Source organism: Mastigoproctus giganteus, chromosome 1 (assembly GCF_048544385.1).
Source record: "Mastigoproctus giganteus isolate SK-2022 chromosome 1, ASM4854438v1, whole genome shotgun sequence".
In the NCBI taxonomy this organism is placed as follows: Eukaryota; Metazoa; Arthropoda; class Arachnida; order Uropygi; family Thelyphonidae; genus Mastigoproctus; species Mastigoproctus giganteus.
In genome coordinates, this window is record NC_143575.1 from 185,481,620 (window position 1) to 185,507,313 (window position 25,694).

General features: G+C 38.8%; 1 protein-coding gene across 3 annotated transcripts in view; it reads right to left on the reverse strand.

Moving 5' to 3' along the window:
• LOC150091364 (ralBP1-associated Eps domain-containing protein 2-like) overlaps window positions 1–11,513 on the reverse strand; it is a 303,767-nt gene extending 292,254 nt beyond the window's left edge. For all 3 annotated transcript variants that reach the window (XM_090383441.1, XM_090383448.1, XM_090383421.1), the window contains exon 1: window positions 11,390–11,513. The gene's annotated coding sequence lies outside the window, so the exon portion shown is untranslated. The remainder of the gene's footprint in view (window positions 1–11,389) is intronic.
• Between the last annotated feature and the right edge of the window lie 14,181 nt (window positions 11,514–25,694).

Consider the following 25,694-nt stretch of genomic DNA (forward strand, 5'->3'; position numbering starts at 1 on the left):
TGTCAATTAAAAAAAAATTTTTTTTTTAAAAAGTCAGAAGTCTTAAATAACTCCTACTTCTCTACATGTCCCATTTTTGTGGCTTACAAATGCAGCTACATATGGAAGGAAGATACTCACTTTTATTCAAATAAAATTAAGAATTAATAATAAAATTTCCGCAATTTTTATAACAGTATTGAATACAAACAAATCGACTCTTGATATTTTAAGGAGTCCTTATGTGCTGTAATGTAATAACTAGATCGTATGTATAGCTTAGCTTAATTTTCAGCACTCACCTCATAGTAATCCGCTTAGCTGGTGGAGGGTTTTACCACATACATAGTGGTTATAGGATTCTAATACTTTACAGGGATTATGGGTTTAAAATTAAGTTATGGGCTGTAGAAAAATTTTTAAGAAAGGAAAGTGCACCTTCCATGGTTGCCTAATTAAATTAAATTAAGAGAAAAAAACATTTTTTTTTCCCTTCCTTTTCCTTATATTTTCCTTCCTCTTTTTCTCTTCATTTAATTTAATTTAATTAGGCAACCATGGAAGGTGCACTTTCCTTTCTTAAAAATTTTTCTACAGCCCATAACTTAATTTTAAACCCATAATCCCTGTAAAGTATTAGAATCCTATAACCACTATGAATGTGGTAAAACCCTCCACCAGCTAAGCGGATTACTATGAGGTGAGTGCTGAAAATTAAGCTAAGCTATACATACGATCTAGATACAAACAAATCTTAAACATACATTAAAAATAAATAACATACACAGATATTTATGTATTGTTAAAATCCTTTATAATTTTTCACACTGACATTGAGTAGGTGGTGAAGAAGTAAAATAAATATGAGAATGAAACTCTAATAACACTCAGAGCTTAAAGATGATAATGGTCACTTTGTGCATAGTAGCAATTGGCATTTAGTATTTAAAACATGTATACCCCATTAAACATTAATTTTCATATTTATAACTTATAAAAATAATAACCACATAACAACATTATTATTAATGTTAATGGGTGGGCTTGTTTTTTGGCATAAAGTTTCTCAAAACGTGGTGCCACTGATGATGACACTACATGCAATTCTTTTTCAACCACTAATCGAGAATGATATTTTGTCTTTATAACAGCTACAGCAGAAAATTGTTTCACAAAAATAAGATACTATGAATGGTACTAAAATTTGTATCACTTTCTTTCTTTTTTTTTTTTCTATAAATCGGAGAACTATTATATTTATCCATTCACCCATAGCCAAAACAGAATAAGATTTTCAGATTCAAAATCTTGTTTCAGCGTATTATCACAAGGCATTATTACCCAACCTGGTCCAGATGGGGCAAGATCATGAGCATCAAACATATATTTTTCCATAACAAGTCAGTTCCTTATCCATTCATATACAAAATATCTACATCTGTAAAATAAAATTAAAATTGCTTTTGATAACCAGTCAAGTGATTCATAAGCAGGTCTTTACTTTTTCTATTTCATTTGCAAGACAGTTATTTTTTAAATTGAGAAATACATCAAAAATATTCTTCTGTGAATTTATTATCCATTACCTTTAACTTTTTCATAAATGTAGTCACTATCTTTATGAGTGAGTATGAATTTGAAGACCTTGCATTCATTTATTTAAACACTCAGTTTTTCAAAAATATCCACCAAATATACAAGTATCAGGAGGGTATTTTTTTTATTAAATGAATTCGCTTCATCCATATTATTATCACTTGAGAAAATTGGCAATTGCTTCTTTTAGCTCAAACATCCTTTGAAGTATTTTGGCACAAAAAAGTCAGCATGTTTGGCAATAATACAGAAGTGCCCTATGATCTGCCCCCATATCATCATGCAGTAACAAGCAAAAAACTAAAAAATTTGGAAAAACTGCATGTAGCTCTTCACTCAGTTCTCAAAATAAGTGAATTCTGTGAAGCATTCAATATGTCCGAATTGCATGAGGGGCCACTTTTTTTTTTTTAACTAGTGCTTTTAGACCTGCATTTCACACAAACATCAAGTGACCTCCATCAGTGCAGAGTTCAATACAATTTTCCCACATTATATCATTTTCTTTAAAAAATCCAACAATTATAGTGAAAATTTTTCTTTGATGTGGCATTTCCATCAACAGGTTTGCAAAATAATAAATCTCCCCTAGCTTGAACAACATATCTTATATGTATAATTAAATGAGCACCATTAACTACATCTGTAGCTTCATCTACTTGCAATGCAAATGCAAAAGGAAGAGCTTAGTTTCTCAATTAAATGACTCCAACAGTCTTCAGGCGTATCAGCAATTCTCCTTCCCACTGTATTATCTGAAAGTGAAACTACTTGAAGCTGTTCTACATATGATCCACCACACATTGTTTCACACATATCAATAGCTATGGGTGACACAAATATTTCTGATAGCGAATGAGGTTTTTTACATTTAAAAATTCTGTAAGCAGCCTTATACAATACAAGCAGTCCTTTTGATGTCAAGCCATTTTTCTTGAAAAACAGCTTTTGCTTATTAAAAACTCCAAATTCTCTGGAAAATTGCTCTTGTCTTGCAAGTGTGACTTTGCATATCTTATGACAAAATCATAAGATACGTAAAGTTCATTTAATTTTCTAAAATAAAAATCTCAATAAAAAATCAATCAGATCAACCTTTATAAGGAAATAACTTTTTTAAGATAAGGAAATTGCCTTATCCATTGTAAAAGGCAATAGCCTAACCATTGCCTTATACAAGGGATCCCTGTTAGCAAAGTTCCTGTATATCATAGAAAAGCCCATAAGCTGTCCTGACATTCTATCAGCAATGCTCAGAGAACTTCATATCTGACTGCACAATTACCCTCAGGTCTTTTTCATCTTCCAACTAATCTGGGTGTGATATACCACACAGTTGGTATGTTAAATCTGGAATTACTGCTATCCATATGTAGTAGCTTACATTTGTAAATGTTGAACTTCATCTGCCACTTTCCAGGCCATCCGCCTAATTTTTTTTTTTTAGATCTTGTTACAGTAGCTCACCCTGATTACTGTCATTAGCCATTCTGCCAAACTTTGTATAATCTGCAAACTTAGACATTAAACCTGATATACCTTCATCCATATCATAAACAATTACAGAAAAAAACAATGGGACCAGCACCGAAACCTGGGGTACTTCACTAAAAACACTAGTTCATGAAGAACTAGTGTTTTTAATGTCCACTGATAATCACTGTCTTCTCCCATTCCCTTTATCTACAGTGGTAACTTTAATGCCACGCTGCTGTAATTTGTACAAGTCTTTTAAGTGCAAGTTTTATATAATATGTAATATATATATATATAGGCAGTTCTCGCTTTATGAGTTCTCGGGTATACGAGTTTCTTTTTTTTCAAAGTATCAACAAAATTGAAAATATGAACATTGATTGCAAAAAAATGAATGTTAACATTCATAAATATCGCATTTCAAACCACGTGCACAACTATACAATACAGTGTACCCAGCTTTACGATATTAATCCGTTCCAGAGACACCATCGTATCGTGAAAATATCGTAATGTGAACCCAATAACACATTGTTTTTTGGTAATTCGTTCCACGACCTCGGAAGTTGAAATTTTCGCTATATAACTCTCTAAAAGGTCTAATGAAAGGTCTATTAGTTACCAATTCAAATCACTAACATGCACTATACTTCATCATTATCATATGTTCTGTTATAAGAACCAATTTTGAACGCCTTTGTGACATTTTTCTAAAGCACATTCTGGGGGGTCACAACCATAAAACAATAAAAACGACTTGCACTTTCCGGTTTACTAGGCTTTTCTGTTACTGCAAGCAATTATAAATGGGTAGAAAACTCGATGTTATTGCATTTGTGAAAATACCAATAGCTGAAATTGTGTGGTTTTTTGCGTTATTATTGTGAAATGTATTTCCCCTTTACTGAAATGTTCAATTGTATAAAACACAAAAATAAATTTTCGGAATCTTCTCTTCATTTTTTTTAAGCTTTGTACACTTATTACTCCGTGTAAATTGTGTTAGTTGCAATTTGTGTGTTCCGTAAAAAAATGCTTATGCATGCTATTGAAATTTATAAAGAAAATAGAAGATTATCTTGGAAACAAATGCCTCTTGAAGCATTTCTGAAGAAAACGACTCCTTGTGCAATAAACCAACGAGCGCCGAGCCAATAATAAGTGATCAACGAGTGTGCATTTAGTCGATGATGAAGAATAAACATTCTTTAAAATTTGTAAGTCATAAATAATTTCTTTATTATTATAATTTGCTTGATTTTACAGGCTACATTTTAATTTCTTTGGACAACTCAATCATTGTTTAAACAAACTAATTAACTAACTAATTTCATCATTGAGAACATTACCCCTATTTTTAACATTACATCTATGGGATTTAATTCCCACTTTAAGAGTGCGTGCTAGGAACGAATTAACTCGTAATGTCGAGAACTACCTGTATATATTATAGTTTACATATAATGATATATTACAGTTTACAGACCTCTTCTGATATGCTGCTCTTTCTGATGTAGAAACCTCGCCTAGTTTCCATATAATGATACATATATATTACAGTTTACAGACCACTTCTGATATGCTGCTCTTTCTAATGTAGAAACCTCGCCTAGTAATATTGCCTAACAATCGCAACTTCGGTTTGCAGAAATAGAGATTCTGTCTTAAGAGGGTTTTTTTTTTTTTATGTAAACCCCCAAAGAGGTGTTAGAACCTATAGTACTTAGTACCTTGCTTGGGTTTGAGGTTGAGAAGACGATGTTGTTATTTCATTTTTAGGAGCATTAGCAACTAAGGCCATATTGCTCCGGGAATATGCGGTGGTCATTCCCTGACCTTTCCGCATCCTCCGTATTTGGTGGTGACGGGCTCGAACCCCGGTCTAATCAAGAAGCGTGTGCTACGCACTGCTACTCCTTCCCACCTGGCTACGGAGGAGCCCATGTTGAGAAGACGAAAGAAGATATATGTTGACATTGGACTTGAACTACTGCAGACTATAATTTTCAGGAACTACGTATGAAGGAAGGTTGTTCCAGAAAACAGCAGTTGAATGAATAAACGAGGAAGATGAAAAGTTGGTTCTGTGAGTTTGAAGTTGGACAGTAAATGGATGTTGGCTGGTGGCGGCACGTGTTCAGACTGTTTTGAAAGAGAGAGCAGGAATTATAGAAGCCAATTCAGAAGAACAGTGCCCATGGAAGTATCTGTAGAAGAGGCATGCAGCAGAAACAGTACGTCTATGAGACAGCGAGTGGAGACACTCTGTTAGAGATGAATCATTAACCAACCTAACTGCCCTCTTCTGAATGGAATCAAGAAGCCTGAGAGAGGTTTTGCGGGCACCACCCCAGATGTGGGAACAATATTCCAGGGCAGGGCAGATTTGCGATTTATACAGAGTGAGCAGCTGTTTGGAAGAAAAGTAACGCCGAGAGTGAAAGAGAAAACCAAGTTTTTTAGATGCAGAGGAAGCAATATTTGTAATGTGCTTGTGCCAAGAGAGATTAGAAGTCAGGGTTATCCCCAAAAGAGATATATCATTTTGCCTAGAAATCGGAGTGTCACTAAAGATAAGCATAGGAGCAGAAGAATCCTTTTTGTGAGATATAAGACAAGACTGAGTTTTAGAAGGGTTGAAATCAACTAAGTTGTCTTTGCCCCACTGGAGAATTACCTGAAGATCGCATTTAAGGAATTGGTAGCAAATTTTCGAGAAGTTGAAGCTGATTGAGCAGGGCAAGGTTTCTCAAAATGGAAAGTGGAATGCAATGTGCTATCATCGGCAAAACTAGGGATAGGATTTCCAGCCAATGGAAGAAGGTCATTAACATACAAGAGGAAAAGAGTGGGGGAAAGAACTGAACCTTGGGGGGACACCGGCATTAGTGGAGAGGTTAGAAAACAGAGCCATCTACCATCACCCTCAGTGAGCGATCAGAGAAAAAACTGGATAACCAATTACTAAAAACAGTAGGCAAACCATAAGATGGAAGCTTGTTTAGAAGACCTTTACGCCAAACACGATCGAAAGCCTTTGGGATATCAAAAGCAACTAACTGGGTTTCACCGAACATTTCCATTGAATTAGTCCATAAATGGGTAACATAAGCCAGAATATCACCAGTGGATCGACACTAACAGAATTCATACTGGCGATCGTAGATCAGTTGGAAGGTTTCTAAGTAGTTTAAGAGTTGGCAGTTAATTGATTTCTCCATTACTTTAGAAAGAGTAGAAGTAATTGCAATTGGACGATAATGGATGGGAGGGATTTGTCACCATTTTTAGGAACTGGCTGGATATGAGCAAATTTCCAAGCAAAAGGAAAAACACCTTTGGAATAAGAAAGTGGAAAAAAGGCAGCAAAGAATAGGAGTAAGTTCAGGAGCAAAGGTTTTGAGAACAAGTGGAGAAATAAAATCAGGATCTGGAGCTTTCTTAGCATCAAGATTCATCAAAATCCTTCTGACATCCTTTTGACGGAAGACCACAGGAGTCATTGAATGGAGCGTGTTGGGAATGGTGGGAGGTATTTTACCAAGATCATTAATACATGAGTTGGAGGAAAAATGTGATGCTAGCAGGTCAGCTTTATCCTTGGCTGCAGTGACAACAGAACCATCTGGTTTGGACAGAGGTGGGAGCAGAGATGGGCAAAAGTTGCGGACAATAGCTCTGGCAAGAGACCAGAATGCTCAGCTACCATTACGGCAAGAAGCAAGTTTTCTACTCTTAGCCTGTTCAAACTCTAGTTTGGAATGATTAATAACTGCTTTACAATTGTTGTGAGCTTTGGTGTAGGCAGAAAATGAAACTGAAGAATTAGAAACAAGCCAATTACAATATGCAACATTCTTCTCTTGAACAGCGTTAGCACATTTATTGGAAAACCAAGGTTTAAGATAAAGGATGAGTTTTTTAGTGGAGTATGGGATAAAGGATTCCATTCCTGCAAGAATAATTTAACTGACACGATCTGAACAAACGTTGACATCCAAAGTTTTGAAACAGTAATCCAGCCAAGGAAAAGAAATCTCGCAGGTCATCCCATTTTACATTCTTGTAATGCCAAACAACACGAGGTTGGCAATAGCCATGAGATAAAGGCTCCATTGGAGAAGAGACAATCACCAAGTTGTGATCCGAAGTGCCTAAATGACCTCTGACTTTGACCGTGTACTTAGAAGGGTTGTTTGTGAGAAAAAGATCAAGCGTGTTGGCTGTATGATTAGAATTGTCCGGTATTCTTGTAGGTAAATGAACAATCTGTTCATTTGCATCTGTTCTTTTGCATTAGTAATTGCAAAAGCCTCAGCATCTCGACCAGCTGGGTCGGTGTGACTAGAAAACAGAATCCAGCTGGAGTTGTGACCATTAAAATCAACAAGGAAAATTACCTCACTGTTAGGAAAGTTGGACTGGAGAAAGTCAAGTTGCAAAGAGAGGAAGTCAAAGAGCTCCAAGTGATTAGTGGAGTTGGGAGAACAGTACAGACAACAGTTGAATCTGACACAATGAGGTAGAGAGATTTTAAGCCAGAGAAGATCAAAGAGAGGAGATTCCAAATTGCCAAGTCTCTGACAGGGAATATCAGAACGGACATATCCACAAGTACCACCTTTGAGGCAAAAGGAATCATACAGCGAATAATTTGGGCATCTGAGGTGAGCAGTAGTTGAATCAACCGATAACTGAGATTCTGTCAGAAAACGTACATGGGGTTTGGCAGACTGCAAGTTGAAATGGACATTGTGGAGATTATATCTGAGACCACGTATATTTGTGAAATGAATTAGGAAGTGCTCGGAGGTTTAAATCTTTTCGCATATATGCTTGCTCTATTAGTTTGACAATTCATGGTGTATTCAATGGTAAGAAAAAGTGGGTGGGACATGCTGTATGAAGTAATGAAAAATTTGGATATGGCATACATGTGGTAAGAATATACCCAGATCCTTGACATAACGTGGCCTCGACAATGCTCCCCGCATACACACTACTCGGACTCCCTCCAGTCACTATCTGGCAGAGTAGAGGTAGCAAGATTATACATTAGCTGATCCAGAAGCCTCCTAGAAAGTTCCCAATACGTTCGGTCCGGTGTATCAAAAGCCTTTCTAAGATCCAAATATATGATATCAAAGTCATTCCCTGCATCCAGTTCCTTTGTGACCACATCATAGTATCCAATCAAATTAGTCAGGCAACACTTTCCCTTAACAAAACCATGCTGTGTCCGAGCTATAACTGAAGTCTTGTCTAGATGATCCTGCAGTGCTTCTTTTACCAGTGCCTCCATTAATTTTCCTGTCACAGAAGTTAAACTAAGAGGTCTATAATTACTTGTGTCGGAATTTGATCCTCCTTTGTGAATTGAGGTCACATTTGCACATCTCCAGTCCATGGGTACCTCCCCTGATTCCAAAGAAGCTCTCATAATTATGGCTAAGGGTTTGCTTACTTCCTTTGCTGCCTCTTTAATATAACTGGATAGATCCCATCCGACCCGGGTGCCTTTTTTATGTTTATCTTCAACAATTTCTCCTCAATTTCCTCTCAGTTATTACAAAATCATCTAGCTCACTGCCAGAGTTTAATTCACCTCTGGCATTCCAACCCCCCCTCCCCCCAAATAAATCCTCATTTGTGAATGAAGATGCAAAATACACATTTAGTTTGTTAGCCCCCTGAGCAGGATCATCAGTTGAACCATCAATATCCAGTGGACCAATCTGATTCACCCCTTTCCTTCTAGAGTTTACATAGGTAAAGAACTCTTTGCTGTTTTTCTTTGCATCCTTTGCCAAAGATTTCTCATAATCTGCCTTTGCCTCCCTAATCTCCTTTGTGACTTCGTTACAGACCAGCTTATATCTATCACAAGCTTCCATGTCATCCATTAATTTATAGGTGTCCCATGCATTTTTCTTCTCTGTCATATGTCTCATTTGTTCATCTGACATCCATTTAGGCCTAAACCTTGAACAATATTTCTTAGTTGGTATGTAAAGCCTAGTAGCTTCCAAGATTAATTCTTTGAATGCTTCCCATTTTGAATTTGCTGTTGATAACATCATCAGTTGGTCCCACTGTATAGAATTTAAATACTGTCTCAAACCATCATAGTCACCTTTATGAAAGCAAAAACCCTTCCCTTTACCCCTGATGGTAGTTACCGCTTTGAGTAAATCCCACTTCAGCACACTGTGATCACTGACACCTAGTGGTTCCTTTATCTTCAGATTCGTAATGCATGAAGAATCACTACTGATAATCAGATCAAGAGTATTACTACCTCTAGTTGCCTTCTGAACATGCTGATGTAGAAAACAATCATCCAATGAATCCACAAAAGCTTTGCTAGTGTGTGAGTGACCAACCCACAAATTCTGGGAAATTAAAATCCCCCATTATAAGACTCCGATTTACTGGCCCACTCTATTTCCCTGTACAGTTTCTTATTATACTCATCAGAGTCATTAGGCCTATAACACACTCCTACTCTCAATATTGATCTCCCAATGCTTATGTCACACCAAACTGACTTGACGCTGCACTGTCCAGTGATGTCGACTGGCTTCACTTCCTTGGATTTTATGTGTTTCTTAACTAATAGCATAACCCCTCCTCCCTTCCTATCCTGTCTATCCTTTCTGTAAACGTTGTACTCCCCAAATTCCAGTTTTGCATTCCTTACATCTGTGTGACACCACGTCTCTGATATCTCAAAAATATCTGCCTTTGATGTTTTGAGCAATACCTCAAATTCATCAAATTTATTTACCAAACTCCTAGCATTGGTGTATACACAAGTATACATGCACCACAATGACTCCCAGCAGTCTCTGAAATGTTGTTGTTGTTTAGTTTTTACAAGCATTAGCAACTAAGGCCATATTGCTCCGGGTATGTGCGGTGGTCATTCTCTAACCTTTCCGCATCCTCCGTATTTGGTGGTCACGGGCTCGAACAATGGTCTAATCAAGAAGCGTGTGCTACACACTGCTGCTCCTGGCTACGGAGGCACCTTGTCTCTGAAATACCCTGCATCTTGTTTTCCAGGCTGCTGCTCATTCCAATAGAAGCAGTGCAAGAATCACTTTCACCTCTGCCAATGGCTACTATTAATCTAGCCAACCGGGCTAGCCGGGTGGGTAAAGTGCCTGCCTGGCAACCCAAAGGTCGTGGGTTCGATTCCCGCATCGGGCTTGGATAAAAATACTGCAAAAACCTTGGGAGGTGCATTATGGCCACAGAAGCCTATGCGACAACAACTACCAAAAAAAAAAAACTGTTAATCTATTAGTCCTTGTATCTCCAAGCTAGCAGTTTTCCAACCCACCTAACACTGCCTCGATAGCATCAGCAAATATTCTTACACCCTTTCTATTTAAGTGTATTCCATTTCTGTAGAAGCAGTCTCTCCTGTTAACAAGTACAGACCAGGCTGAAAAAAAAAAGTTCATAACAAAACTATTGTTATGAACCTACAAGGCATCCAAAGGATCAATACATAACACTATCTAAAATCTTCTATCTTTCTGAAATACGACAACCAAAATACTTGAAAGATATGACATATGATAAATGTTAGGTCATTAAAAAATGATAATTCTGTTTTTTTATCATTAAATTAATGTGAAATAATAGGTGAATAAGCGCAGTATCTTGAGAAAGCAGTAAAAGTTGCCCAATAGCAATTCTTGAAATAAAATGTGCAAGTAGGTGTTGCTCCGTGGTTACGGAATACTGAAGGAAAGTGATCTGATAGTCTATTATCTAAAATAATGAAAACAGTATCAATATCATGCTGTAAAATATAACGTGTGCATTTCTCTTTTTTGACAGGAATTTCTAAAAATCCTAAAAAGAACTTCATACAAAAATATCATAAGTCATGCGTAAAGTAATAGTGGCTACAAGGTATAAGATAGTCGTTTAGCACCAACAAGGAAATTCTCAAAATGAAATATCCCATCAAACAGGAGTTAACATTAAAACGTAATTAGCAGTATTGGAAATGGGATTCTGATAATATTTCTTCTATTTCCTTGATTTCCTGAATTAACAGCACTGTTAAAAAAAAATAAAAAAATAAAGTGATTCGCGTGTATGGGGTACAGTTATCATTCCACAAATGTCAGTATAACCCTGTAAAAAAGGCGCACAAGTGAATCTGTGCGAAATATATCAAAAACATTAAAAGGTCTGGTGAGTGCAGTGAACAATGCGTGGAAACTGAAACGAACAAACATTTTACACTAACTTTAAATACGTACATCTAGAAAACTAAGTGTAAAATTTCACGCTAAATGATGGAAAATAATAATCTCACCTTAACTTCCTTTATATGAAAACATTAATGCATACTTTATAAAACCACAACACGTCCGAAAACAAGCAAAAAAAAAGTGTAAACAAAATTCGTACAGAAGGAAGAAAATACGTCAAACACGTTTCTGTTCTATTCGCATCATGTGGATTCTACTCGCGCGACCTCACAAAACATCAACTCGTTTGCTGGGGCCACTTACAAATGTGATGGATTTTATTTTTTCATTATAGGCATGCATGCCAATCAGGGTTGAAAATTACTTTTCAAAATTGGATATACGCTCTAGAAGCAGTTAAAGCAACAACCGTAAAATATTCACTCACGATCGGCTGTTCGATCTCAAAGAATATTTTGGTCACCGAGTACACAAAAATAGAAATATAATTTTGTGGAGAAAACCGTTGCAAGAAATCTCATTAACTACCTGCTTGAATTGATTTTTAAGTTTAATGTTATTCCTAATCTGATATATACAAATTTGTATATACAGACAGTTCTCGCTTTACGAGTTCTCGGGTTTTTCCCGAGAACTCGTAAAGCGAGAACGCGTAAAGTATCAACAAAATCGAAAATATGAACATTAATGTAAAAAATGAATGTTAAACATTCATAAATACTGCATTTCAAACCATGTGCATAGCTATACAATACAGTGTATCCAGCTTTCCGATATTAATCCGTTCCAGAGATACCATCGTATCGTTAAAATATCGTAATGCGAACCCAATAACACATTGTTTTTTGGTAATTCGTTTCAAGACCACGGAAGTTGAAATTTTCGCCGTATAACTAAGCTATTTATCTCTCTAAAATGTCATTTTTAAGGTCACGAGCGTGACCTTAAGGCCATATAAAAGGTGGTGAGCATGGTTTGTAAATTGTATTAGTTACCAATTCAAATGCACTATACTTTCATCGTTATCATATGTTCTGTTATAAGAATCAATTTGTGATATTTTTCTAAAGCACATTTCTGGAGGTCACGACAATAAAACAATAAAAACAATTTGCACTTTCCGGTTTATTGGGCTTTTCTGTTACTGCAAGCAATTATAAACGGGTAGTAAACTCGATCTTCTTGCATTTGCGAAAATTCCGATAGCTGGAATTGTGTGGTTTTTTACGTTATTGTGGTGAAATGTGTTTGCCCTTTACTGAAATCTTCAATCGTATAAAAAACGTAAATACATTTTCAGAATCTTCTCTTCATTCCCTTTTTTATTAAACTTCGTAAACTTGTAACTCCAGGTGAATCGTGTTAGCTGCAATTTGTGTGTGCCGTTAAAAAATGCTTATGCATGCAATCGTGAAATTTATAATTAAAAGAGATTATCTTCGGAAAAAAATGCCTCTTGAAACATTTCTGAAGAAGACGACTCCTTGTGCAACAAACCAACGAGTGTCGAGCCAATAACGAGTGATCAACGAGTGTGCAATTAGTCGATGATGATGATGAAGAATAAACATTCTTTAACATTTGTAAGTCGTAAATAATTTCTCTGTCATTATAATTTGCTTAATATTACAGGCTACGTTTTCATTTCTTTCTATAAATCAATCATTGTTTAAACATAAACTAATTAGCAAACTAATTTCATTGTTGAGAACACAACCCCTATTTCTAACCTAATGTCTATGTGAAATAAATTCCCGCTTTACGAGTTTTCGCTTATGGACCGCGCGCATGGAACGAATTAACTCGTAAAGTCGAGAACTACTTGTATATGTAAGCTTAACCTAACCTATATATATATAGGGTGCTTCAAAAGTGATGGTCAATAATTTAAAAGTGAACTATACAGTACAATATGCAAAAAAACCTAGTAAACGTGGGTCCTTAAGTGAATTGTTTTCGAGATATTGCACATTTCTAGTTGGGAGCCACCACTGACTTGTTTTTTTAGGTTTTGACTATGCTCATTCTCTCCCTCTCTCAATGCTCTGAGACGTAACAGGCATGCTAGTACCTGTCAAAGGATAGTCAACATGGAAAGAACTTACAGCAACGAAGAATATGCGGATATGCACTTCATGTATGGTATAGCCAACGACAGTGCAGTCGATGGTGCACGTTTGTACCAACAAGCATTTCCCCGCCGAAGGCAGCTCAACAGGCGCACATTATTATTATTATTATTATTATTATTATTATTATTATTATTATTATTATTATTATTATTATTATTAGCCATATGGTGCAAGGAAGCCTGAAGCTTATGTTCCACCATCCAAAAAAAAATCCCGAGTTACCCTGAGAGAGAGAGAGAGAGAGAGAGAGAGAGAGAGAGAGAGAGAGAGAGAGAGAGAGAGAGAGAGAGAGAGAGAGAGAGAGAGAGAGAGAGAGAGAGAGAGAGAAGGGAATCACCAAGAAAGAGAAGAATGATGATATCCAGTTCAGGACCCTGGGCGTGCCAAGCCCATACTCACTTGATGTGAGCCCATCAGGGTACATCAACGCCTTAGACAACATGGGCGCTTCACACATGGAGAACGAGCAGGCAGGTAGGCCCAGAAGCATAAAACCTGATGTTGAGGAAAGGGGTTAGAAAGAATAGAACAAAATCAAGGAATTTCGGCAAGGAGGATTACTCTGCAAGAGTGTGTACTGAGTCATAGCAGTGTGTGGCGAATTTTACATCACCAATTACTGTACCCGTACCATATCCAGTGTGTACATAGTCTCAGCAATACAAACTTCCCTCCCAGAATGAACTTCTGCCAGTGGAAGCAACAACAGTGTGTCCTGAACTCCCAAATTTTAATCAATGTTTTGTTAACTGATAGAGCTGGGTTTACTCGTGATAGTATTTTTAATTTTCATAACTGTCATGTTTGGTCCGACGAAAATCTTAATGCAATTCACGAGTCACGACATCGGCAACATTTTTCGTTCAATATCTACTAGACAGGACTACTAGGAGACCGGCTAATAGACCACACTTTCTGCCAAATAGGCTAACAGGAGCGCGGTTCCTGCAGAATGTTCTTCCAGACCTCCTTGATGATGATAATGTTCCACTTCAGCAACGCCAGATTTGGTTTATGCATGATGGTTCACCGGCACATTTTGCTCGACTTGTGACTCGGTATCAAACTAGAAGGTATGGCCAACTGTGGATAGGTAGAGGTGGGCCTGTAATGTGGCCTCCCAGATAACCAGATTTAAATCCTATGAATTTTTCTGGGGTCATGTGAAAAGCGTGGTGTACACGTAGTTGTTGATATTAAGGCAGTTGAGAAATTGCAGCGTCGGATTGAAGGAGCCTTTCAGCAAACCACAAATGACCCAGAATGCCTGAGAGGATTCGCAACTCAAGGCAGAGAAGACTACAAAGCTACGTACGGATGCCAGGACAGAATTTTTAACGCCTTTTGTAACATCCTGTGACATGTAACATCTGTGAAGTCCTGTGGTGTTGAAACCAAAAATTAAAAATGTATTATCTTATGTTTAATAAAACCACACTTAGAAAGGTTTCACAGCTTTTTGCTAAACTAGTGCTCCCATAGTCAGTGGGCAAATCTTAACAGAAAAGGTGCGTTATCTCGAAAACGGTTCATTTGCGGCCCGATGTTCACCGGGACTATTTTGCTTATTTTAGTTTGTACTTTTCACTGTAAATTATTGACCATTATTTTTGAAACACCCTGTTTCAAAAATGATGGTCAATATATACCTAACCTATATATACAAACTTTGTATATATATATATATATATATATATATAGGTTAGGTTATGTTAGGTTATGTTACGTTGTAAAGGTTTCGCCAGATATTTGGATTAATGAGAAGTCAAAATATCTGCCGAAACCGCCGACGAACTCGTCCGACCAGAACACTCGTTTCCACCCCTCCATTTCCCAACCAGCGTGCTGTCGATACCACAGCATTTGCCGTCGGCGATGATCAGCGGTGAGAACAAGTTGTTCTCGGGGTTGTCTGCTGTGAAGTCCCTCAACGCCTAAGTGGGCTGCTGATCATCGTTTGGGATATTGTTCTTCCATTCTCCATATTGTATTGCGATGTCAGCTATCGCGCAGTGACCAACCGTTGAGTTCATATAACGTTCTGCACGAACTTTGCTCGCTACGAACATTCAGTTTGCGTAATCCTTTACAGTTCCGTCGGCGGGACTGTAAAGGATTACCACTGGTCTAGCGTGAGAAGCTGTTCTGCTTTTAATATTAAAAAACCAAACTATTATATTTAGGCCACCAGAATAATTAAATTCATCTGCCGTGTTAATTGTGTGTGTTCTATGGTCGATTTGTCTATTTGCTTGACGAAAAACCCCAGTTTCTGAGATAAAAACCTTGCTATCTACGCCTGAGACCGCTTAACTCAGCCACGAAGTGAGAAAAGCCCATTGAAGTTCTTCTCGTCATCGACGGGATTCGAACCCGGGCCTTTTCCACCCAGTGTGGGGAGGACGGTGAGGATACCACTGTGCTACATGCGCAGACTGACTTTTAATACTGAAAGCGATTTGGCATAGTCCATTACATATAGGGGTGTCAATATTCAGTATCACTATATATATATATATATATAGAACGCAAATATGGCCGTCGTTACGTGTGGGCACGTTAGCTCCTGATTTTTAGTTTTAAAATGTGTATTGTTTCCAGTCTACAGCTAAACTTTTCTGCACACAGCAAGTTATCAACATGTGGAACATTGTGGTTAGCATAGTTTTGTGAAATTCCTGGAGTATTTACCAGATTTCAGCGTTTTTCTCTATATCCGCTGTTTGTGAGACTGCATGGTCACCATGAGGCTCACAATCAGGACATAGCCAAGAGCGATATAACGCAGCTGCCGCGCTGAAGTCTGGATCTTGACTGGGGTGCTTCCGAACTGTGAGTAACCTTGGACCAAGTCAGAATCCCATTTTTCGCCGATTTAAGAATAAAACTGCCAAGTAATGACAATGTAGACATGTAGACATGTATAGTAACTTATGCAGGACGGCACCTGAACGTCAATTCATCTCCTCCTTTGTACACTGTGATGATTACAGAAAGCACTGTAAAAGGCCAGAAATGTGTGTAACGTTATGTTCGTGCAGTGTGTGTGTTGTTGTGTTGTTTAGTTGTTTCTGGCCGTTTTGTCACCAGGCAGGCGATCACCTGGAAAGCCTGCTCAGTGTCCATCTACACCACGGGGAGGTAGGCCCCAACTACGCATGTATCGCGACCTACCTGGTTTACCAGCACTTACTGCCCTAATATCAGAGCAAAAAAAGAAAAGAAAAAAAATAATAAAATAAATAATAATAATAAAAAATATATATATATACCTATCTAAGAAAATAATAAAAACTAGATAATAAAATCCTGTCCATCGGGCAGCCCAAACCCAGGGAACCAGCAAAAATGAATAAATAAATAAATACAAATTAAAAGTGAAAAAAAAAATAATAATAATAATATTAAAAAAAATAAAAAATTAAATTAAATTAAGAAAAAAAATAATAATAAAATAAATAAATAGATAAAAATAAAAGTAAATAAATAAATAGATAAAAATAAAAGTAAATAAATAAATAGATAAAAATAAAAGTAAATAAAAATATATAAAATTGAAGATAAAAATATATATATATATATATATATATATAGAATATTATTAGAAAAAGTAAATCAATCCAATAATAATACCATCAGGGACCTAAGAAAACGCAAAAAAAAAAAAAAAAAAATTTATCACTAATATATATATATATATATATCTGATCACGCACTGGCCAAAAGCCAGTGCGGCAGGGGTCTCCACTAGGAAGGCTAGGAGGTATTCGTAGTTGAGTGTGAAGACGTCTCTGGCGATCAAAAGCATGACGAGCAAATTCTTGCAGGGACTGGAAGTTTTCTGTGGTGCTCAGGAAGTCCGGCTCATTTCCGGGGACAGTGATGCTGGTGGATTGAAGAAGGTTCTGTCGAAGATCTTGGTATTGATGGCAGTGGTATAAAATATGTTCCCAGTCTTCTGGGTCACCACAAGAACAGAGAGGTGATTCAGCAAGGTTGAAAGTTGCAAGTTTGGCATTAAGGGAGCCATGACCAGAGAGTAAGTAGAGAGTGTATAGACCAGGATGAAACCATTTCTGAGTGCACTCTAACGTGGCAAAGGTGACGTTAGGGATGAACTTTAAAGTAACAAGACCCTTAGAGGTAGCGGACCATCTATCTTGCCAGCTCTGCATCAAAATATTCCAACAGCGTCTTTTCTCTGCCTTAGGATCCACAGTGACATCGATGGTAATGCCAAGAAAGGTGACAGGGACAGCGTGCCTAATGAAGAAGCACAGGCCTCGAAACATAAGAAAGAGATCGAGGGGCAGACAGCCGTTAAGGACCTGCAAAGCAGGAGTAGACACAGTCCTACAGGCCCTGCACATTGCTAAAAGCATTTTACGTTGAATGCTGTGAAGTTTATTCTGCACTGAAGCCTTCTTAACATGCCAGAACCAGGCGGCCGCGCCATAGGAACAAATGGGTAGAAACACAGCTTTGTAATATAACCGTAGAGAACGAGAATTAAGACCCCAAGATTGTTTAGAGAGACGCAGAAGTGAGAAGGTAAGTTTTTTGACTTTCTCTGAGAGATCTTCCAAATGTTTAGTAAATGTAAGTTTACTATCAATGATCAGACCAAGAAATTTTAGAGAAAAAACCATGGAAAGTGATTTGTTTTGAAGTTTTACAACAGGTAGCCGTGAAATATTAAGCGAACCCTTAACCAGCATCATTTTAGTTTTCGATGAGGATATGGATAACTTATTTGTGGTGGACCATTGAGAGAGATCTGACATGACTAAGTTGGCAGTGCTTTCAAGGGAGGCACGGGAATTGCCCTGGATCAGCAGGGTGAGATCGTCTGCATAGGCCAATTTGGAAGTATAAGGAATAGTTTTAAGGAGCCATTCGTCAAGAACAATGTTCAAGACAAGTGGTCCAAGAACAGAGCCTTGGGGACAGCCCCTAGTGAATGATAATGTGTGTGTGTTCCCCCCTTCCATCATACACTTTCCATGATGTTGCGCAAACTTTTCCCCAGTGTATAATACAGCATATTAGATGTCGCCATCGGTTTCTTGCCACCCCTATAAACCTCACAGGGAATTAGTCCCACTCCTCTAGATGAATTTTAACTGTTGACTGTCCCCCCCCCAATCTGATCACAGTGGGGAACAGCTCAAATTTTTGCTGACGGACTGCTCAGCCCCTATTTCACTTAGAAATACACGACAAGTGTAAATCTCTACCGACCTATGATTTCTATAACAGGAAACCCAAGAAGCCTCGGTAATCCGGACAGTCTCAAAGATCCGGATTTATTCAAAATGGAGGGAAAGCCTGAAAACACCCAGGACATTACGTACCTGAATCCCAACGATGACCCCATCACAGAAAACCAGGATGAAGCGGCGGATCCCCGCACTGGAGCTCCACAGACTGGCATGAAGAAATATAGAAAGCCAACAGTGCTGAAGTTGGATCAGGAGATGCGCTCGCAAACCGAACTGAAAGAACCAAAAGTAATCCAAGATAACCAGCCAAGCCAGCGAGATGACAGCGATGAAAAACAACCGAAATTCCCTCTGGAGAACTCCCTACCGGAGGGCACTGTTCCCGAGAAGGCGATGTTCCTCAAGGCAGCCCTTGAAACCCTGTTCAAGGAACAGACAAACAGGGTAACTACAGTTCTCAGAGGACAAATTGTGAACCTCTGGAACAAGCTAGACACACTCTTAACCGAAGCGTACATAGAGAGCGAAAGAGCAACAGCCAAGCTCCAGGCATACATTGAACGTGGGGCGAAACAAATGCAACAGCGTGCACCCATATATGCAGAAACGCTGAGGATTTCATCCAAAGTACCCGACAATATACAAACAAAAAACCAACCTGCCAAAAGAAAAACTCTTCTGCCAAATCCCAATAATGTTGTGCTGAGACCACTCATCCCTGACGACACCACCTCCAGTGAAAGTATAAAGACCCACTTTATACAAGTACTATCTGATGATCAGAAATCGACAATTTTTTTGTTGTTTTTGGTTTTTTTTGGAGCATTAGCAACTAAGGCCATATTGCTCTGGGATATGCGGTGGTCATTCCCTGACTTTTCCACATCCTCCGTATTTGGTGGTGACGGGCTCGAACCCCGGTCTAATCAAGAAGCGTGTGCTACGCACTGCTGCCCCTTCCCACCTGGTACGGAGGCGCTGAAATCGACAAGAATAAAAACAATCAGAAAAACGAGGAGTCCAGGAATCGTCATAGAGACTGAACCATCGAAGAAGCCAGCCAAATTATGACTAACCCAAAGATAACAACTATAGGATTGAAAGCAGAATCACAGAATAAAAAAGGGCCCTCCATCAAAATCGACGACCTGAATTTCCACATTACGCCAGAAGAACTGACCTCTGAGGTATACTACAGAAACCTGCAGAAGTCACTCCCAAATACCAATATGAAAGAACAGGTCACACCGAGATATGCGATTAAACCCATGACATAAAACTCCAAGAACTGGGTCGTGGAACTTAGCCTCGTGGCATGGCAAGTCCTTGCCAAGCAAACAAGGATCTTTGTAAACTAGAACAGCCACAGATTTCAAGAACACATCGTGGTCTCCAAATGTTATAGGTGCTGCTGATTTGGCCACACCACCCCTTTTGGCACAGTGGCCACTGTGCCGAAAAAGGCCACGACTACAAGGTCTGCCCCAAGAAAGATGAACAACCAACATGTGCCAACTGCAAAGCCCAAAAATTCGAAGCAGTGCACTCAGTAAGAGATAACAAATGTCCCATCTACATACAAATCAAGAGTTTGAACCAATCCAGAATCGACTATGGCAGCATACCCTAAACAATACAACACTACGATTGTCAAATTCTTCCAACACAACGCACAAAGAGCAAGGGCCGTAACAGACCAAATCAGTCTCAAAGCTGACGAAGTAAATGCTGACATCATCATCCTACAAGAACCATATACACACTCCAAACTGGTCAGGGGATATCCCCTAAAATACAAAATAATACAGACAGAGGAAACAACTCATTGGCTGCAATTCTCATAAGAAACCCGGATATAACAGTCACCAAAGTCTCCCATCTATGCACAGCCTGGGCGACCTGCGCCCAAGTTATAACCGTAATCGGTGCCTTCTACATAATTTCCCTCACTGCAAGCCTGGAGAAGAAAGCACTACAGCCACCAGATACCTGGACCACGTCACCAACACGCTCCAAGGAGAAAAAATTATCATCGGAGCTGATGCTAATTCAGTTCCCCGGCCTGGTACAACCACACACCTTACAGGGAGGGCACCAGTAATGAACAGCGACTGGAGAAGTTCATTGCGAGCACTTTCATTGCTGTACTAAACAGGCCAAACCAGATGACAACATTTTGTAAATTGAGATGGGAAGCGACCATCGATGTCTTCCTTGCCAACGAAATATAGCGCGTAACATTTCTGCTTGGACGATGCAGCATGCCTGTACCACATCCGACCACAGGGGCCTCGCCTTCCAACTCAATAGGAACTTCCACAGGCAGCCAACAGCAGAACTAATGCTTCACCGCTATGTGCTCCATACTACAAACTGGGATCTATTTAAGGAGACCCTAACTGCTAACAAAAACAGAAGAACAATGTACCTAGAAAGCGCTAGAAGCTCAGACGAATTGCAAAGGACAATCACAGATATCATCACCAACGCTGCCAACGCCGCAATAAAAAGAAAACGACCTACACCTGGCGCTATGCCGTGGTGGACCCATGAGTTGCAACGACTTCGAAAAGAAGTTCAAAACAGAATGAAAATCTTCCAAAGAGCGAGACGGACTTGGCCCGCAGAGGAAGCGGAGATACTCAGGGAACTCTATAGAGAGGCACGGAACTCATACACTCTCATACGGAAAACAAACAAGAATCATGGGAACGACTTGTGACTAACACGGAGAATGCTAACCCCTGGGACACCGTTTATAAAATCTTCAGGAACAAACTCCCCAGGGGGGAGGTAATGACAACCACGATAACACACCAGAAGGTGTTGCAACGTGTTCCTGGGACGCATCAACAAACAACATCCTGGATACTGCCTTCTGCCCTCATCTGGACCCACAAACAGATGAACAGATTAGGACATGGCAGTAAAATAGCGCTTATCAAACTGACGATGTGGAGCCACAATTTTCTAAAGAGGTGCTCTTCCAGGCTGCATCACACATATAACTGCTAGAAAATTCCCGGGCCAGAACCTCCAGGAGCCGGGATCATTAAGAAGGTCACTGAAATAGACCCTGATCTATTGCTCCATCTGTTCAACCGATGCATGCTAGATGATCCTTACCAGTCGACTGGAAGATAGCCAATGTAAAACTTATAATCAAAAATCCGAACAAACACCTGAACAACCGTCTTCATACAGACCAATTGCCCTTCTCATTGTCTGCAGTAAACTTTTTGAAAGGTTACTACTATCAAGAATCCAACACTATTATCAACTAGCGAACCCACCTTCATCCAACCAATATGAATTCCGACAAAGTCGCTCCACTGTTGACACTCTTCAAAGCCTAATCACACAGGTACAGTAGACGGATAAAAAAATACCCACTGGCTTGTTCCATTGATTTTTGCAGGGGAATTCGACACCCTATGGTGGCCGAGCGTCCTGGGCTGGCTCCGAGAGGCCAGGGACCCCGACAACCTGTACAACGATATTCACAGCTACCTCACCGACAGCACCATCATCGTCAACACCCCTACAAGGCATTACAGAGAGAAATCCACAGAGGCTGCCCACAAGGCTCAGTGCTGGGACCAAATATGTGGACCTTTTTCTAATGGACGATTTCCTGATCAAGGACCTGGAGGACATGTGGACATGTGTTATTGTTAGAGCGGCTCCTTGAACGTTAATTCAAATAAGCCTCGTATTACTGTAGGTTTTAACAGACTCTATAAACTAGGCCAGACTTAGAGTAGTGTGATGTTTGTGTATTTTATGCATGTTGTGTTGTTGTTGTGATGTGCTGGCCTCTTGGCTACCTAGAAGCAGCGATCGCCAGGAAGGCTACTTCCAGATACTCGTCCACTCCACGGGAAGGTGGGCCAGTTCCATAAGGTGGGACGCCTTAGGTCTCAGTTTATGAGACAAAAAAAAAAAAAAAACTCTGGGGGCCCGCTCCAGAGAACCCTTAAACGATCCGGCCCTTTTTAAAGAAGGGCGACGGGGGTTATATTTGCTATCCTGTAAAGTTGCCTGCGTAACATTCACTATGTTCACAATCAAATGAATAAGGCATTCAATCATAATTGTTTATGCATCATGTTTCGTTTTCAACTAGAATTTGTGAAAAAAACTTTCCTAAAAAAAAAACAAATAAATAAATAACTTCACACTTGAATTGTAGGTTTTCAAAAATTACCTTCTTCATTCATTTGCCAAAACAGACTTGCAAATGTAAGGAATTTTAACACAGTGGTAAAAATCGGAATTAAAGTGAAATGTTGATATTTTTGGCTATCTATATATATATATATATATATATATATATATCATCAGCCATTTCAATCCACTCCAGGATGAAGGCCTCTCCAGCAACTTTCCAGTTCCTTCTGTTTTGAGCACTGGCCATCCATTTACTACCCACAAACTCATGAATTTCTTCTATCCATCTCCGCCTTTGTCTTCCAGGTTTTCTTCTAGCTCCTCTTGGGTATCATTCTGTTATTTTCTTAGTCCATCTGTCATCATGCCTTCTTCCTGCCCAAGACCATTTTAGTTCTTTAGTTTTGATGAGAATGTCCTTTACTTTAGTTTGCTGCCTAATCCATGTGTTTCTCTTCTTATCTAACAGTCTGATTCCCAATATAATTCGTTCCATTCTTCGCTGTGTAGTTCTCAGCTTCTCTTCCATTCTTTTGGTGAGTGCCCAAGTTTCACTTCCATAAGTCATGGTGGGGAGTATACATTGGTTCATTATTTTACGTTTCAGACAAACTGGGATATTGCTTTTCAGAATGTAGCTATATTTCCTGAATGCTGTCCATCCAAAATTTATTCTTCTCTTGACTTCTAGCCATTTATCATTATTACAGGTAATAACTTGTCCCAGATAAGTATATGACTCCACCTTTTCAATTACTGCTCCTTAAATCATTATTTCCCTTTCTGTGGCATACTTGTTCATCTTTAGTCAAAAATCCTTACTAACTGTGCATAACTGATTAAGATTTTCCTCTAATTCTTTGGGATCGTGGCTTATGACAACAATGTCATCTGCAAATCGTAGATGGTTTAGGTACCCTCCGTTTAGATTGACTTCTTTCTGCGACCAGTCTAATCTTCTGAAAGCTTGCTCAAGGGCAGCAGTAAACAGCTTCGGAGATATTGTGTCTCCTTGTCGAATTCCTTTCTCGATTTTAAATTTCCTACTGTCTTTGTCTAGTCTAATAAAGGAGGTAGCATTCTCATATATTTTCTTCAAAATCATAATATCTGGGGTAACTATGCCTTGTCTTTCCAGTGCCCGAAACATTACCTTATGCTGTATGGAGTCAAATGCCTTTTCATAATCCACAAATGCCGGGCATAATGGTGTTTTATATTCATTTGCTTTCTCCATTAGCTGTGATATTACGTGAAGGTGATCCATAGTTGAGAATCCTGTCCTAAAGCCAGCTTGCTCTTTCGGTTGATTCTCATCAAATATTCTTTCTAATCTGTTAGAAATTACCCTTGTGAACAACTTGTAGATGTGGGATAACAAGCTAATTGGTCTATAATTTCCAATTTCTGATTTATCCCCTTTCTTATGCAGCAAAACTATGATTGCATTATTCCACTGCTTAGGCATCACACCTTCTCTAATGCACTTTGTGAAGAGCCTTGCCAGTTTTTGTGTTATGTCTCTTCCTCCCAATTTTAACAACTCTACAGTAACTTCATCTTCCTCCGGGGCTTTCTGATTCTTCATTTTCTTCAATGCATGTTCTACCTCATCAGGAAGAATACCGGGTATGTCGTATGTGTTGCTAATTTGCAATCCATCTTCCCCACTGCAATCCATCATTTGTAATTCATCATTCCCTTGCTCCTTGTATAATTCTCTATAGTAGTCTTCTGCTATTTGAATTATGCCTTCTCTCCTGTTTATAAGTACACCATCGCTATTCTTCAGTTTCAGTATCATTTGTCTTTCTGTATTAGATCCTTTGTTTTCCCTTAATGCTTGTTCTACTTTTCTTGTGTTACATCTTCTTATATCCTCTCTGAGTCTCTTTCTAATGTCTTTGCATAATTCAGTATACTCAATTTTCTCCTTGTGGGTGTTTATCTTGCTCTTCATTTTTCGCCTTCGGGTCATCATAACAAGTGTTTCTTGACTAATTTTTTCTTCTTTGGATTTCCCTTTCCCTATAGGTTTCTTGGGCTTTATCACTTTCAGAAAGTTGTAATATTCCTCGTCGATATCTTGGTCCTGAGCAGTCTGCAGAAGCTCAGACTTCTTCTTAAGTTCCAGTACATACTGCTTTTTCTCCTCTTCTGTTATCTCAAGACCTTTGTATTATTTATTCGAGTCAGTTTTTTCCTTTCCTTTCCTACATCTATATCAAGTGTACATCTTACCATTCTGTGATCACTTCCAACATTTATCTTATTCAGGACGGTTACATCATTCACAATATATCTTCTGTTAGTGAGGTGATATATATACAGGGTGTTTCAGTTAAACGTTTCATTACTTCTAAGAGGGGTAGGGTACATCCTGACAACTTGAAATCATATAGCAATGTGGGGTCGGAAATGCTTTCCTGAAGCGGTGTTGAACACAGAAGCACCATAAAAAGAAAAGAGACCGTAAGTGAGAAATCGTTTTAATAATACATGAAAAGAAGCAAAAGGTACATGGATTAAAGTAAGTGTTCGAAGTTTCTTCAACCTCGTATTGCTTTCGCACAGTGGTACCTTTAAAAATGTGCTACAAATCCCCTTTTTCCTGCTGAAGTGTTGTTTTCCGATGAGGCATCCTTCACAAGGGAAGGAATTTTCAACACGCATAACGACCATATCTGGGCGGTCGAGAACCCGCATGCAATACGACGTCGTGCAGCACAGATTCGATTTTCGGTCAATGTTTGGGCCGGTATTATGGGATATCACCTCATCGGACCTTACCTGTTACCGTGTCGTCTAACCGGACATATCTACTTGATCTTTCTGCAGCAAGTATTGCCACAACTTTTGAGAGATGAACAGATTTCTGCATCGAC